Raw genomic sequence first — 18,414 nt, 5'->3', positions numbered from 1 at the left:
AAAGAAAGAAAGAAAGAAAGAAAGAAAGAAAGAAAGAAAGAAAGAAAAAGTCTACAGGGGGATCTTTACAATTTCATAGGGGAGTTAGACTTAAGAGGAGTTTGATCTTACAGGTGCAAAAGATTCATTTAGGGGAGTTCTAAGAGCAAGAACAAAGATGTAGATGTAGGAAGCAGTCAAGAGAATACAGCAGTATGTTAAGGAGAGTAAATTACTAAGAAGTTTAATACTACAGGAAATACAAGTTATGTGTCATATTTATACTCGAAAAGCTCTGCATTCTTCAGACAATAGCCCAAATAAGATGAAGGTAAGTAAGTCTGTCAGGATCACAGGGACCTCTAGCTTCTTTGGCATCTTTTGCTAGCTCAGTGGGTATCACAGCTAAGAGAGAAGCATTGTTAAGACATAAGGACCTATGCTGACTTGAAAAGTTTAAGTAAGTTCTGATTTACCAATCTGTGAAATCCGCACTGTATTAATGAAAATAAGAAAACTGCATCCATGAATATACATTGTTCATGTCTTCACTGAGCTGTTGCTGCACAGAATGGGAGAAACACTTGATCGTACTTGAATGGGTTATGAGTATATAGGTACTAGTTCATTTGGTTTTGTAGAGAGCATAGTCAAGAGATTCCCTATGCCAACTGATTTCAACTTCTTTGACTATAGTTCATAGTAGGAAATACATCTTAGACGGCAATCTATATACACATTCATAACTATGTCTATATTGATATATGTTACACACACAAATTGTTACAAAATAATACATACTTTACATTTATCTGGCTAAGAGTAGACTGTGTTTACTATTTACTGTAACTGTGGTGTCAGAAGCTATAAATTTCCTCTATTGTCATTGCTTTTCTCTCCCCTGTAGTCTTTGGGTTTTCATAGAGACTCCTTAAATAACATCTGAGGCTTTTAGTTCTTTGAGCTTCAATTCCCTGATGTTATACAGGAGCCCTATTGATATGGTGCAAGGTGTAAGGTGAGGACAAGTATTCTATGGGCCTATGATTAGGTCTCAGTCTTTTAGTGAGTCTAAGTTGGGTATTTCCCTTCCCTTGAGTGAGGTAGGCTTTAGTAAAATCCCAGCCAGTTAGGCTCTAGTAAAACAGTTTCCCTTATATTTCAAAATGGTTACTTCTTCCCTCCTCCAGCCAGAAGTACTAGAGGATTTGTCTCCCATCTTCACAGTGAGAACATAGGAGCTCTGGAGGTAAAACTCACAGAAATGGGAGAACCCCATTAGAACTGGGTCCCCTTGGAGTTTTTAACTCTCAAGCTAGTCTATGTGGAGCCACTTAGTAATTCATCAATTACAGTTCAAAATATTCCTACAGATACTGGTTCCTGCTGCTGGCTCCTTCTCCCAGTCTTCTATTCCTGGTAAACTGTAATTCTCTGTATCTTCCTGTCTCTTTGTTTTGGGGAGCAACACTTTGTCCTTTGACCTCAGTTTTCTGATGACTCTAAAAATTGATGACTTTCAGTTTGTTCAGCTTTTTTCTTGTTGTGAGGATAGGAATGACAGCTTCCAAGCTCTTTCAATACTTTATGTTATGTGCAATTAATACATTTTTTTCTATTCTATTTAATTATTATTTTTAAAATGGCAGGTTGTGGGATGCCTGGGTGGCTCAGTCCATTAAGCCTTTGCTTTCAGCTCAGGTTGTGATCTCAGCGTCCTGGGATCGAACCCTGGATTGGGCTCCCTGCTCTGCAGGGGAGTGTGCTTCTTCCTCTGCCCCTCCACCCTCATGCTCTCTCTCTTTCTCTCCCTTGCTCTCTCTGTCTCTCAAATAAATAAATAAAATATTTTAAAATAAATAAATAAATAAAAATTAAAAATTGCTGGTTACAACCTACTAAACTGGTTAGTTTGGTGATTATAAGAGTATTAAAAAGAAACACAATTGAATTATTCTATAACCTGAAAGTGAGGAAACTATGACTCCAGAAGCAATGAAAATGATGAATTTGATTAGATAAAAATTAAAAATGTGAAAATAAACACAGCTAAATAAAAAAACAAATGACTGGCTAGGAAAAAGTATATGTTATACACAAATGGTTCATATCTCTAATATATATAAAGCTTCTAAAACTAAAGAAAAAAGACAATCCTATAGAAAAATAGGCTAGAAATATGGACAGAATTCATAGGAAAAAGAAATGAAAATGGCTGTTAAACATAAGAAAAGTTTTCAATTACATTCATAGCAATAGATGTACAATTCAAAACTTCAGAGTTATTATTTCTTTCTTATCAGATTGGGAAAAATCCAAAAGTCTGCAACATATTCTGTTGAGAAGGCTGTGAAGAAATAGCATGTTAATACATTTTTATGGAGTTACAAAATGTTTTTAACTCCTACAGAGAGCAGAATTTGTCAATATATACCAAAATTACCCAAGTACAAAATTGCTTGATTTAGCAATCCCACTTCTAGAAATCTACTACAAAAATACATTGAAAAAAATACAAAAAATACGTTCACAGGAAGTCATTGAAATACTATTTGTAGGGGCGCCTGGGTGGCTCAGTCTGTTAAGCCTTTGACTCCCATCATGATCTCAGGGTTCTGGGATTGAGCCCTGCATCCTGCTCAACGGGAAGCCTGCTTTTCCCTTTCCCTATGCACTTCCCCCCACCCCCACAGTGCGTGGGTGCTGTCTCTCTCTCTATCTCAAATAAATAAATAAAATCTTAAAAAAAGAAGAAATACTATTTGTAATAGCAAAGATCATAGAAAACCAAATGGTTTTTTTTGTCTTTTAAAAATTTTATTTTATTATGTTATGTTAGTCACCATACATCATTAGTTTTTGATGTAGTGATCCACGATTCATTGTTTTCGTAAAGCACCCAGTGGTCCATGCAGTACATACCCTCCTTAATACCCATCACCAGGCTAACCCATCCCCTAACACCCCTCCCCTCTAAAACCCTCAGAGTCCAGAGTTTCTCAGAGTCCATAATCTCTCATGGTTCATCTCTCCCTCCAATTTTCCCCCCTTCATTTTTCCCTTCCTTCTCCTAATGTCCTCCATGCTATTCCTTATGTTCCACAAATAAGTGAAACCATATGATAATTGACTTTCTCTGCTTGACTTATTTCACTTAGCATAATCTCCTCCAGTCCCATCCATGTTGATGTAAAAGTTGGGTATTCATCTTTTCTGATGGCTGAGTAATATTCCATTGTATATATGGACCACATCTTCTTTATCCATTCCTCTGTTGAAGGGCATCTCAGCATCTCCACAGTTTGGCTACTGTGGACATTGCTGCTATGAACATTGGGGTGCGTATGGCTCTTCTTTTCACTACATCTGTGTCTTTGGGGTAAATACCCAGTAGTGCAATTGCTGGGTCATAGGTAGCTCTTTTTTTAATTTTCTGAAGCATCTCCACACTGTTTTCCAAAGTGGCTGTACCAACTTGCATTCCCACCAACAGTATAAGAGGGTTCCCCTTTCTCCACAACGTCTCCAACATTTGTTGTTTCTTGCCTTGTCAATTTTTTACATTCTAACTGGTGTAAGGTGGTATCTCAATGTGTTTTTGATTTTAATTTCCCTGATGGCTAATGATGATGAACATTTTTTCATGTGTCTGTTAGCCATTTGTATGTCTTCTTTGGAGAAGTGTCTGTTCATGTCTTCTGCCCATTTTTTGACTTGATTATTTGTTTTCTGGGTGTTGAGTTTGAGAAGTTCTTTATAGATCTTGGATACCAGCCCTTTATCTGTAGTGTCATTTGCCCATATCTTCTTCCATTCTGTGGGTTGCCTCTTTGTTTTGTTGACTGTTTCCTTTGCTGTGCAGAAGCTTTTTATCTTGATGAATGCAACTGTAGAAAGAGAAATTAGAGAAACGATTCCATTTACAATAGTACCAAAAACCATAAGATACCATGGAATAAACCTAACCAAAGAGGTAAAGGATCTATACTCTAGGAGCTACAGAACACTCATGAAAGAAATTGAAGAAGACACAAAAAGATGGAAAAACTCCATGCTCATGGATCGGAAGAATAAACATTGTTAAAATGTCTATGCTACCCAGAGCAATCTATACCTTCAATGCCATCCTGATCAAAATTCCAATGACATTTTTCTTTTTCTTTTTTTTTTTTAAAGATTTTATTTATTTATATGACAGAGAGACACAGTGAGAGAGGAAACACAAGCAGGGGGAGCGGCAGAGGGAGAAGCAGGCTTCCCGCAGAGCAGGGAGCCCGATGCGGGGCTCGATCCCAGGACCCTGGGATCATGACCTGAGCCAAAGGCAGACGCTTAACGACTGAGCCACCCAGGCGCCCCTCCAATGACATTTTTCAAAGTGCTGGAACAAACAATCCTAAAATTTGTATGGAATCAGAAAAGACCCTGAATCACCAAGGAAATTTTGAAAAAGAAAAACAAAGCTGGGGGCATGACATTGCCTGATTTCAAGCTATGTTACAAAGCAGTGATCACCAAGACAGCATGGTACTGGCATAAAAGCAAACATATAGACCAATGGAACAGAATAGAGAGCCCAGATATGGACCCTCAACTCTATGGTCAAATAATCTTTGACAAAGCAGGAAAAAATGTGCAATGGAAAAAAGACAGTCTCTTCAATAAATGGTGCTGGGAGAATTGGACAGCTATATACAGAAGAATGAAACTCGACCATTCTCTAACACTATACACAAAGATAAACTCAAAGTGGATGAAAGACCTCAATGTGAGACAGGAATCCACCAAAATCCTAGAGGAGAACAGAGGCAATAACCTCTTTGACATTGGCCACAGCAACTTCTTTCAAGATACATCTCCAAAGGCTAGTGAAACAAAACCAAATGTTTGTTAATAGAGAATGGGTTAAATAAAACCATGCTGTATCAATACAAGGGCGAAAGCTCCCTTACCCCTTCCACCATGTGAGGTTACATTGAGAAGTCAGCAATCTGCAACCCAGAAGACGGTCTTCACCTGAACCCAACCATGCTGGCATCCAGTTTTGGACTTCCATCCTCCAGAACTCTGAGAAATAAATTGCTGTTGTTTATAAGCCACCTAATTTGTGGTATTTTGCTATAGTAGCCCAAACGGAAATGAGCTATCAAGCCATAGAAAGACATGGAAGAAACTTAAATGTATATTATTAAGTGAAAAGAGTTAATCTGAAAACACTACATACTGTATGACTCCAACTATATGATACTCTGGAAAAAGAAAAACTATGGAGACAGTAAAAGGATCAGTGGTTGTCAGCAATTAGGGAAGAAGGAGGGAAGGATAACTGGAGCACACAGGATTTTTAGGGCAGTGAAACCACTCTGTATAATTTATAATAGGGCATATATGTCATTATTCATTTTCTAAAACCCATAGAACATACAGATAATGAACCCTAATGTAAGCTATGGACTTTGGGTGACAGTAATGTGTCCATGTAGGTTCATTGATTGTAATAAATGTACTACTCTGCTGCAGAGCTTTGATAGTTAGGAGAGGCTGAATGTATGAGGGGACAGAGGATATATAAGGAATCTCTGTACCTTCTGCTCAATTTTGCTGTGAATCTAAAACAGCTCTGAAAAATAAAATCTATTAACTTTTTTTAGTAACAAAATATAGAAATGATCCCTGAAAGTATAATCTTGTTATTATTATATTTTTTTAAATAAGGAAAACAAACCAGACAAATGGTTACGAACAAGAGAAAAGTATCAATTTCCACCAAAAGGAACCAGTATTCCTTGGACAGATGGTTGATTCCAGCACTGAAACAGAAAATTTACTAATGAGCATTTTGTTGGCCAGAAAGCCAGGAAATTATCAAAGGCTAACTATGGTCTTGTCATAGAGACTCAGGTGTTAACTTGGCCTATTGACTTGGGCCTTTGAACATCAATAAGGATATTAACTACAATGGATTGACACAAATCCAATATACTCGAATTTGTAAATTCAAAATGATACTTTAAAAAACTTCATTGATCATCATTCTCCTGAGAATGGACTATACATCAGGGAAAACAGATAACTGATGTTGAGAAGGTTTACTTTATGGAAATCTTCCAGCTAATAAACAATGAAGAAATGATGAAATTATCACTATTTTACAATCCTTAATAAATTAATAGCTATAAGCAGTAATCATCAATGGCTGCTAACATCACTGAGAGTAAGACAGACAGACATTATGTACATACTCGGAGAAGTATACCTATGAAGAACTATTGCTAAAAAAATCAAGCCCAAATCTGTCAGTATCTAACTACTAATTAGTAGGAAATTAATGGGATGGAGGAACATATTAAATGGCACCATGGGAATGTAAGTAAAATAGGGGGAGTAGGGTTTCTGCAGGAAAAACCAACTAGTATCTTTCTTCAATAACCATACCGAAGATAGAAAGAGAGGGAGAGAGAGGGAAGAAAAGAGTGGGGGAGAGAGACAGGGAGGAAGAAAAATTGCAAATAAAAAAGGATAGGAAAGAAACCTACATTTAAAAAGAAAATAAAAAGACATAACAACCAGATACAATGTATAAACTTCATTTGGATCCTTATTTAATTTTTTATTTATTTTTAGAGCTTTATTTATTTTAGAAAGAAAGAGAGTGCATTCGAGTGGGAGGGGAGCAGAGGGAGAGAGAGAGAGAGAGAGAGAGAGAATCTCAAGCAGATTCTGTGCTGAGCCCAACTTGGGGCTTCATCTCATGAACCTGAGATCATGACCTAAGCTGAAATCAAGAGTCAGATGCTTAACTGACTGAGCCACCCAAGTGCCCCTAGATCCTAATTTAAACAATAAAGTATAAAAAAAAAATTGTGAAGCAATTTAAAATATTTCAACTTTTCAATAGTTCTTTAATATCTATGATACTAAAAAAAAATCACTTGCTGAGATAATATTATGGTTATAGTTGAAGAAAAGTAGGTATACATACATATATTCATGTATAAATATACACAAATACTGAAATATTCACAGTTGAAATTATATAATATCTGGAATTTGCTTCTAAATATTTTAGAGGTGGAGAGTCACTGAATTGATAACTGCTGAATTATTGAACCTGAGGGTGATGCATACTGTTTTGTTTGTACCCACAGGTTTTTAATTTATACAGATGACTGATTACCAACACAGAGAGGTTAATGCCATTGAAAGATTTTTATTACTTACATTTTTCAAGAGTACAGGGCAGCTCATGCCACACAGAAGCATCAGGGTAGTCAAGAGACGGAAGACAGGAACAAGGGGAAATTCTGTGCCAGAGTCTTTATTGGGATTTCCACAGGAAAGGCAAGGCAGGACAGGGTAAACAGTTTAGGGTTGGCCAATTTGAATAATTCTGGCAGGCTTTGGATTATGGGGGTGGTCTCTACTTGCCTGATACCTGTCCCTGGGATAATTTAGGGCAGGGGAAATTTTGGCTCGGTGTGTAAAAGTCAGATAAGGAAGTGGTTGGTTTGTGTAAGAGAGGCAATCTCTCCCAGGTCTGTAAGGCCCCAAAATATCAGGATATCAAGAATATGCCAGAGTATCAAGAATACAGAAAAGAAAATGTAGTCAATATATTGGTCCCATGATGAATGGATGTCAATAGAAAAATACAGAATCTAAGAAAATACATACATGGAGTACATTATACTGTTTTGTCCATTATTATATATGTTTGAAATTTTTCATAATAAAATGTTTTTTAGAAAACTAGAAAAAACATTAGTGTAAATGGGTTGTTTTCCCAAAGAAAGCTACAACAATATCATCCATACCACATGCTCTTTTGCAATGTGGCCTTGCTATTTACTCTTCTATTAAAAGGTGTAGTCTATTTCTTCCACCATTGAATTTGGGCTAGACTTAGTACTTATCATGCGTAATGGGAAATGTAATGCTTTGACTTCTGAGGCTAGGCCTTAAAATTTATACAACTTCTATCTGTGCATTTTACAGTTCAGCTTCTGGGAACTCAGCCTCTATGCTGTGAGGAAGCCCAAGCAGCCACTTGGAGATATCTATGTGGAGAAAAACCAAGGTCCCTGAAAACAGCCCCAGCTGAGTCCTCAATCAGGAACCAGAAATAACTCAGAAATGTGAGTGAGAGTGTTTTAGACCTCTAACCATCCCAGCACCCCCACTAACACCATGATCCCTGCAAAGAAGAAACTCTAGCCAGTCCCTGCCTGAATTCCCACAGAACCATGAGCAAATAAGCTATTTTTGTTTTAGGCAATTAAATTTGAGATAATGTGTTACATAGAAGTGAGTAACTTACATAAAAGTATAAAAATATTTTATAGAGATCATTACTTCCTTATGAAGAGAAAATAAAGAACTGTAATATAGATGTACTCTTCAAGCAAATACATGAAAATAAAGAAGAATTTCACCTAAACACCAAAAAAACTGATTTTATGACCTATGATTTTTTTAAAATAATGCCTAAAGTAATGCAAGGCAGATTGTTAGTAAGTGGTTCAGAGCTGGAAATACCTCTACAGTCTTAGAACAATGAGGTCAATTTAGCTGGAGTAAATAGTAACATTAGAGGAGTAGCAAGGAACTAGATGGGGAAAGTCAATAGAGACATTAACCTTAAAATGTCTTGGGTAATAGTTCAGACTTTCTTCAAGAGGTAACAAAAAGTTGACTGAAGATTCTTAGTAGGGCAGTGACATAATCAAATCAGTGTTTTGACAAAAGTGGTTGTTTTGTATGGATTAGTATGAGGAAAAACTTGACACATCAGGGCCAGTTAGGATGATTTCCAGATATGAGGTTATGAGAAGTTGGACTAAGGAAATGACAGTGCATACAAGTTCAAGAACTATCTAATGAATAATTAAGGGATGACTGAATGGTAAAAGGAATGATGAAGAAGGAAAATCCAGAGATGATGCTGAGATTTTGAGTTGGGATGACTAAGAAAATTGGGGCGACACTGATGCAGAGAAGAAAACTGAGAAGAGATAATGGGTTGAAAGGTAATGGTGACCTACTGAGTAGAATTCTAGACCTACTGAGATAGTGAGTTCTAGACCTACTAAGTTAATACTATATCCAAGTACAAATATCCCATGTTTAGTTTCTGGCATGTAATTGAGTTAAGATGAGACATTAGAACTCACAATAATAAGCAGTATTTTCCAAAATGTCTTTCTCAAACACTATTGACATGAGATGCCCCATTAAAATATCCTGAGACTAAATAAATTTGGAAAATGTTTACTACTTCTTGGATACTCAGAATGCACATTAGAATATCAAACACTCAGAATGATCCTTCTGTACAGAAGTCTATATAATTTTGCCTAAGCAAAACATTCCAAACTATGGTCAACCCTTGACACTTTATATCATGATTCACTTGGAAAATGCAGGATGAGACTCACCAAGAATAGACTTAATAGCTAAAGCCAGTGCACAGAATCAATCAAAAAATGGAAAACAAACAAACAAACTTGAGAGTGAAGGTCAAAGGGTTAAGAACTGAACTAGAATAGAGAAGAGCCTGGAGAAGGAATTGTTTGACAATGGAGGATGATCATGGAAGTTCGGTGTCACAGAAGATCACAGAAGATTAAGTGGGTTTCAGAAGGACAACATGGCCATGTACTGCAGAAATGTTAAGTGGGTTTCAGAAGGACAACATGGCCATGTACTGCAGAAATGTTAAGAAGGCCAAAGCCAAAAAGAAAGGCCTGGAAAAGGTCATTGGATTTAGTCAGAAGTCAATAGTCATCCTCTTGAAAGAGTTTTGGTGGAAGGTTTTGAAGAAAAATATCTGACAGAGGCTAGAGAAAAAGTATGTTGTGAGGGAAATCAAAACCATAGGTAATAGATATTAACTGGCTATCTGAAAGTGAAAATCTGAGGGAAAGAAGACTAGCTCCATGGGTTGTCTGTGTCAACTGGAAAATTTTCAATAATGTAAAAAATCTGTGCACATGCAAAGACAGATGAGAATATGCCAATGGAACCTGGAATGATGCTGAAGAGTGAGAATACTATATCTGAGGAGTAAGGAATAGTCCTAGAGCAAAAGTAGCAGCATTAATCTGGAAGAAGAGGAACAGCGTTTTTTCTGAGATGAGTACAGAAGACAAGTGATGTCAAAAGAGGGCTAAATGGGTGATGATGGAAAAGAAGAACTCCTAAGGATCAGCAGAGTTGGGGGAAGGAGGCAGATGACCAGGAGGAGGCTGTAGTTAGAGGAGGAGAGAACCAAATGTATGCTTTTGGAAAAGGAGCAATGCTAGCCTCCTTGAAGGACAGTAAAATCTGGGAGATTGAGGAGGTAATTTAGGTTAATGTTGAATATAAAATGAAAGGGAGTACAAATATTTATTCTTTAATAAAACATATTCTTTAATACATATAATATGGAAAAATTTGGAAAAGGTGATAAGATCTGTCCCCTTATTGTTTATTAGTTTATTTCAATTGCTCATTAAAGATGAGAATTCTCCATTAAACTCTAAGTTCTATGGGGCAGGCCTTGGTCTGTCTTGTTATTTTTGTGCCATTGACATCTAACAGTGGCTGGCAGATAGTAGGTGGTTGGTAAATATTACTTCAGAATTTATAGGTGTGCTTTGGTTCAGGAGGCAGAGTGGAAGTGCAGGGCACAAATGATAGGAATAAATACTTGATTATAGCAGAAGCAGAAGACTAGGTTCATGAGTGAGGAAACAGAGCTCACTAACAAACATTTTTGAGTCATGAAGCTGAAAATGACCTCTCAGATATTCTAATCTTGATTCCTGATTAAGTGAGGAAAGCCTCACTTAATTGCTCAGCCTTAAGAAACAAACTCAGTCAGGGTCATCTGAGTGGCTCAGTAAGTTAAGTGTCTGCCTTTAGCTCAGGTCATGATCCTGGGGTCCTGACATCCAGCCCCATGTTGAGCTCCCTGTTCAATGAGGAGCCTACTTTTCCCTCTCCCTCCTGTGCTCTCTTGCTCTCTCCCTCTCTCTCTCAAATATATAAATAAAAATCTTAGGAAAAAAAACTCAACCAAAAGGACTCATAATAGCAGCAAAAAGCTACATTTGATTTCATCATTTGAGATTTTTACCATTACCCAAATATGAAGAATATAAATATAATCACAAGATTTCCCCCTTTCAACAGTTCACTTCCATTTCCTGCTAGTAGCAGCATCACTGATCTTTTCGAAGTCATCATTCCCATAATACTTGGGGTCTCACTCTCCACTCCCAATGCCTACTCCAGATATACCCAAAATAAAAGGCCACTGTGAGAATTACAAGTTCTAAAACACCCGATGAATATGAAGTGAGGTGAAGAGCAAAGGCATTATGCAACACATTTCAGTTGTGCCAGTAGGTCTTGGTATTTCTGACTTATTAAGTTGACTCCTCTTCTAAAACTAACAAAGCAGTGCAGCATGCAGCAAAAAGCATCAACTTTGGGGCCAGTGATCCAGACTTGGTTTTTTAATCCCAAACACAATTACTTGCTTACTATGTAATTCTACTTATTCAACTCCATGCAATGAGGATGATAATTACTTGTAGTTTCAGGTTGGTTTTGAAAATTATACATAATGTCTATAATGTACTTGGTACAAAGCAAACACTCAGTAAAGTGAAGTTACAAATATTTTTATCCAAATACTCTGTTTTGATAGCCAAAATGCCACAGCTAGGGCCATAGTTAGACATTATAAATTTCTGGCCATAACAAGTGAAAAAGGGCAGTGAAAATGAGTCTAAATACAGAAAATTACTTGAAAGTCTGTTTAGGAAACAGACCCCCCCACCCCCCTTTCTACAATAAACTGCAGGGCAACTGTAGTGTTCATTTCCAGGAAAGGACTGAAAAGATTTCTCTGAAAAGGGTAAAATAGAGGGTCTCTGGAGTAGGAGATATCAGAGTCATTGGTATCCCTAATATCACACTAAATATGTGGAGATTAAATCAATATTTACATTCTGAATGCTGAGCTATCCTGCCTCCTTCCCTCATTCAGCTCCCAGGACTCTTAACAGCCAGTTATCTAACCTGCAGGCAAGAGATTGGAAGTTTTCTTTGGGCAAAGTGACCAGCCAAAAAGGAAGACTAAACTGAACATCAGAAATTCAATGAAAAAAAAAAGAAAGAGGGGCGTCTGGGTGGCTCAGTCGTTAAGCGTCTGCCTTCGGTTCAGGTCATGATCCCACGGTCCTGGGATTGAGCCCCACACTGGGCTCCCTGCTCCGCGGGGAGCCTGCTTCTCCCTCTCCCACTCCCCCTGCTTGTGTTCCCTCTCTTGCTGTGTCTCTGTCTAATAAATAAATAAAATCTTAAAAAAAGAAAGAAAGAAAGAAAGAGAAAGAAAGAAAGAAAAATTCAACAAAAGCACAGACCACCAAAAGTGAAGCCCGCAATTGACAAGCACTGTCCACACCCTCAAACTTGCAGTCAGGTTTTCAATGGCCTTCTCTTTGAAAAAAAGAGCAACTAAGGATTACCAGACAAATAAACAAGGGAATGGAGACTATTAATGGAGAAGAAAAGTTTACTTAAAGAAATCATTCTAAGATGTATAAGAAATAAATATTATAACTATGAGGCAAGGTCAGTATGCTATTGAAAATGGAGGAGGCATTATGCATAATTTTTTAAAAGAGCTTTTCGAATTTAAAAAAATGCAGAAATCAAAAACTCAATAGAAAGCCTGGGGAATAACCCTGCAGAAACCTTTCAAAGAATAGAGTAAGAAGACAAACAGAAAATAGGAAAGATAGGCAAATAAAGAACTAATCCAGGAAATCCAATACCCAAATAAAAGGATTTCCAGAGAAAGAAAGTACACAATGGAGTAGAGGAGATCAACAAAGAATAATCCACAACATGTCCCCAGAACTGAAGGACATGAGTTTGCAGATGGAGGGGCCTGATGAACGTATCTGCCTTGGCATACTGGAAAAAAAAAAATGATCCATACTAATGTCAATTATCATACATTTTCTGAACACACTGGAAGCAAAGAGAAAACTCCACCCACTTCCAAAGAGAAGGTACAAAGAAGAGTCAGGTATTAGAATGGCCTTGGACTTCTCAACAGCAGCCCTGGAATCTATAAGACATTGAAACAATGACTTTTAAAATACCAAGATTTTTAACCTAGAATTCTATACTCTGATTACTAACGAAACGTGAGGGAAAATAAAGACATTTCAGACATCTAAAGTCATGAAAATCGAGCTGCTGTGACTCTCTCAGTAAACCATTAGAGGATGTGTTACACTAAACAAGAGCATAAACAGGAAAGAAAAGGTATAAGATACGGGAAAAATGTAGGAAATTGGGAAAAGTCAAACAACTCCAGGGGAGATTTCTTCAAGAAAAATGAAATTAGTAGAACACCTAATATGTCTTGATGTATTTGGAGGGGTGTAAACAACTAAAAGTGGTTGAAATTAAATTATGTATTTAATTATATATATAAAACTACTAACCAAAGGATTATATATGTAAAAATACTAATCAAAGGGGGAAAAAACACAAGGCAATGAACTAATAAAAGGAAAGTAAAATTAATCCCAGTATAATATGTGGCTCAGCAGGAAATATCATTTAACTATTTATAAGAATTCAAACAATAGAATATTACTGAGCCATCAAAAAAATGAAATCTTGCCATTTGCAACGATGTGGATGGAACTAGAGGATATTATACTAAGCGAAGTAAGTCAATCAGAGAAAGACAAATGACCATATGATTTCACTCATATGTGGGAATTTAAGGAACAAAACAAAGGATCATAGAGGAAGGGACGGAAAAAAAAAAAAAGACGAAATCAGAGAGGGAGACAAAGCAAAAGAGACTTAAGCATAGGAAACAAACTGAGGGTTGCTGGAGGGGCGGGGGTAGGGGGATGGGTAACTGGGCACTAAGGAGGCATTAAGGAGGGCACGTAATGTAAAGAGCACTGGGTGTTATATACAACTGATGAATCACTGAACTCTACCTCTGAAACTAATAATACACTATATGTTAATTAATTGAATGTAAATAAAATAAAATAAAATTTTAAATAAGGAATTCAAGCATTGAATATATTTTTTTAAGATTTTATTTATTTATTCATGAGAGACAGAGAGAGAGAGAGAGGCAGAGGGAGAAGCAGGCTCCCAAGGAGCAGGGAGCCCGATGCGGGACTCGATCCCAGGACGCTGGGATCATGACCTGAGCCGAAGGCAGACACTTAACCATCTGAGCCACCCAGGTGCCCTCAAGCATTGAATATTGATTTAACTAAACATGATATAACTATATGGGGAGGAGAAGAGTACAGGAGAAAAATATATAGGTGGAGGGGGGCATAGACACAGGCAGTAGGATGAATGGTTTCAAGCAAAAACGAATGCTAAATCTTTATCTGGAGGGAGATGACATGAGATAATATCTAAAATTGATAGATCAAGATGTAACAATAAAACCATGTTGCTTAGAAATTTGCAGATAAGTTAAAAATAACAAAAAAAAATTTGTTTCTGGAAATTAGGAAATAGGGGAGCAGTAAGAGAGAGGGAAGTGTTTTACAGAACAATTTAAGTTAACTATGTGCATGCATATCTTGGATAAAAATTTAAAATACAGCAGCCCTGGATAAAAATTTAAAATACACAGAGATGGAAAATGGAAAAAGAACAGCTAGCAAGCTAGCTTAAGATTCCTTATAGCAATAATTTTGATGAAGAGTTAAGAGGAATGCAGTTGGCTTTTACAAGGAGGTGTCCATTTGAACAAATAATGTGAATAGTGTAAAGAATGATAGAAATATAGGCTCATTGAAGTTGTCTGCATCTGTGTTTGGGAAGGGAGGGCATTGGCCCTAGGAACATAGACTATGTAACTAAAAGTATATTATTTCTATAAATAATTTCTGATGAAATAGATTAACTCTAGACACAAAGGAGGTAATATTTAATATTAATACTTAATAAACTGCAGAGTTCCTAGAAACACTGTTCAATATTAATTTTTAAGTTTACAATCCCACATATTTCTCTGATATTTAGATTGAATTGTACTGAATTTAGTGAAATATCAAAGAAAACATGTGAGTCCTGTTATTTTGTTGGACCACGTATAGAAAGGACAGTGGTAAGAAGCAAAACTCTTTAGGTTTACAAATTTCTAATGTTTTAAAGATTTTCCATTAAAATCCAGCAATTTGCAAAAAGAGGTTTATAGATGTTTAATAACAGAGCTTCCTGTTGAAAACAACACTTGGCTTTTATGGCACATTTATCAAAATTTTAATGATTAAATAGTTTCCATTAAAAATGAATATTTTTTAGTTTTTAATTGTAAATTAAGAATATCATGTATATACTCATTTTAAGAAGTTATCTGATACGTTTATCACTTAAAAGGGAAGATTGTTGGGGTACCTGGGTGGTGCAGTCCATTAAGTGCCGACTCTTGGTTTTGGTTCAGGTTGTGATCTCAAGGTCATAAGATCCAGCCCCATATCGGCTCAGCCGGAAATCTGCTTGGGATTCTCTCTCCCTCTCCCTCTGCCCCTCCCCTTGTATTCGCACACGTGATGTCTCTCTCTTTCAAATAATAAATAAATATTTTTTTAAAAAGTAGAAAAAAAATAAAAGGGAAGATTGTTTTGCCAGCTTTAGCCAAAAAAATTCAGGAGGAAAATTACAATAAATGTTCTTATATTCTGGCAATTTTCTTGTCACAGCTTATATTTGGTGACATGATGTACCAATTAATAAAATATAAAAAATCTTTATAAACAAAAATTTTTTTTTAATTAGAGGTTTTTGGGGGGCACCTGGGTGGCTCAGTTGGTTAAAGCGGCTGCCTTCGGCTCAGGTCATGATCTCAGGGCCCTGGGATTTAACCCTACATCGGGCTCCCTGCTCAGCAGGGAGCCTGCTTCTCCCTCTCTCACTACCCCTGCTTGTGTTCCCTCTCTCGCTGTCTCTCTCTCTGTCAAATAAATAAATAAAATCTTAAAAAAAATAAATTAGAGGTTTTTGTTAAGCTCAGAATCTTACAGGGGCGCCTGGGTGGCTCAGTCAGTTAAGCGTCTGCCTTCAGCTCAGGTCGTGATCCCAGGGTCCTGGGATTGAGCCCCGCATCAGGCTCTCTGCTCAGCAGGAAGCCTGCTTCTCCCTCTCCCACTTCCCCTGCTTGTGTTCCCTCTCTCATTGTCTCTCTCTCTGTCAAATAAATAAATAAAATCTTAAAAAAAAAAACAACTCAGAATCTTACATAATTTGCCTATATATGTCTATGTATGAATGTATGTATATAGGATCTAATTAGAATTGTCCTTGGACATTACTTAGTCCATTCTCCATTTTTGTCCAAACAGGAAACTGAAGAACAGAATGGTTTAGTGGTTCTCTAATGCTAATATGATACAGCTGTTTGGTGGAAAAGCAGTAAAAAAAAAAGAAACCCTTGGTCTCCTGATCCTCAGTCCCATTCTATTTCTGTGTCATCAGTTGTAAAAGAAATCTAATTTTTGGTCATTATGAATTTAAATGAAAAAATTTTTTAAACATAATTTATTCTTTGATGACAATAGCAGGAAGAAAAAGACTTTTACAAATTATTCAATCAGAGTAGGGACAGAAGAGATTCATTAAGGAAAATGGGGAAATTTTGGTAAGGCTGTAGATTGGCAGTATGTCCCAATCAGATTTCCTATACATCTACTTAACCCTAAATAGCATATCTATAAAAATAGCCTTTCTTACTCTTCAGTCTGTACAGCATGGGAAGATGGAACTCTGGAAGAAAGCCAGTCTTACTGGCCTAAGAATTTAGAGAACTGAGTTTGGGTCTGTCTGAGCAGCCAAAATCTAAGGTGAAATCCCCTAACGGAAGGAGCTACTCAGTGAGAAGCCCGGAAATCTGCATGTAAACTCCCCTCAAATTGTTGGCTGACTGCCTATAAATATGCCAGTGACAATCCAAGGAACCTAGCAGTAGGTAACAACTGGGGAAGGTTCTAAGAGCTAAGTAGAGATTTTAGATGCTGCCCACCACAGGTAAGACACACTTTGGAGCTGAAATCCAACCGAGTTAGGTGACCTTGGTAAACACCTTGGGCTTTCCATGAAGTACACCACCAAAACTAAAACATAAACTTGTCCTAAAAAAGTGAAAACCAACTTCCCCAAGTTAAAGGTGATCTGTCTGTAATTTAACTGCCTGCTAGAACAAAACTCCGTACTTTTCAGAGGAAGAGCCAGAGACTCTGCAATGTATTACCCACAGCATAACAATAAAAAATTAATAGAAATGGGAAAATGTGACTTACAGTCGATAGAAAGAGACCAACAAAGGACCTAGGTGTTAGACTTGGCAGAGAAAGACTTTAAAATAACTGTGATAAATATGTTTAAATGTCTACAAGAAAAGATGGATATAACATATAAAGAAATGGGTCATGGGGAATAAAGATTAGAAAAGCAGAAAAGAAACTGCCCTTATTCACAGACAACATGATTCTACATGATTCTCAAAAAATCTATTAATTCCAATAAGTGAATTCAGCAAGTTTCTAGGATGTAAAAAGTCAGTATTTCTATACTATTTCAACAAACAATTGGAAATAACATATAAAAATAAATACCACTTATAATAATGTCAAAAAACATTAAATACCTAAGAATAATTTTATTTTTTTTTTAGATCTTTACCTTGAAAACTACAAGTCTGCGGGAAGAAAGGCCTAAAAAGTAAAGAAATACACCATGTACATTGTTGCAGGATGATAGTGTAAAAATGTCATTCCACCTAAAAATAATCTATAGAATCAGTATAATCCAACTCAGAATGCTGTTTTTTATGGAAATTGTTAGTGTAACATTAACTTATATGGAAATACAAAGGACCGAAATAGCTAAAATAATCCTGAAAAAGAAAAGTTGGAGGACTTAGACCACCTGATTCTAAGACTTATTATAAAGCTATAGTAATTAAGGCAATGTGTAATTGGCATAAGAAAAGACAAACAGATGGATTGAACAGAATAGAGAATCTAGAAATAAACCTCCCCCACCCCCCGCCACCATGTATATTCAGCCAATTAACAGAAATTCAATGGGGGAAAAGAAAATAGTGTCACCAAATGATGCTAGAACAACTGGTATCCGTATATCCTGACTGGTACATCACAACATATAAAAAAATAACCTGAGGTGGATTGTAAACCTAAAAATAAAAACCAAACTATAAAATCAGAAGGAAGCATAAAAAATATCTTTGCAATAATGTCGTAGCAAGGATTTCTTGGTATATAAAAAGTAGTAACCATTACAGAAAAAAAAGATACATTGGACTTTATCAAGATTAGAAACTTCTGTTCATCAAAAGATACCCTTAAGAAAATGGAAAAGGTAAAT

General features: G+C 36.6%; 1 long non-coding RNA gene across 1 annotated transcript in view; it reads left to right on the top strand.

Moving 5' to 3' along the window:
* Positions 1-18,414, top strand: part of LOC118015123 — a 157,517-nt gene that overhangs the window by 111,717 nt on the left and 27,386 nt on the right. Inside the window, exon 3 of the long non-coding RNA XR_004680537.1 lies at positions 7,975-8,114. This is a non-coding gene — a long non-coding RNA (uncharacterized LOC118015123). The remainder of the gene's footprint in view (positions 1-7,974; positions 8,115-18,414) is intronic.

This window comes from Mirounga leonina, unplaced genomic scaffold (assembly GCF_011800145.1).
Source record: "Mirounga leonina isolate KUSES-001 unplaced genomic scaffold, KU_Mleo_1.0 Mir_165, whole genome shotgun sequence".
Lineage (NCBI taxonomy): Eukaryota > Metazoa > Chordata > Mammalia > Carnivora > Phocidae > Mirounga > Mirounga leonina.
This window is presented reverse-complemented; position numbering and strand designations above follow the sequence as displayed.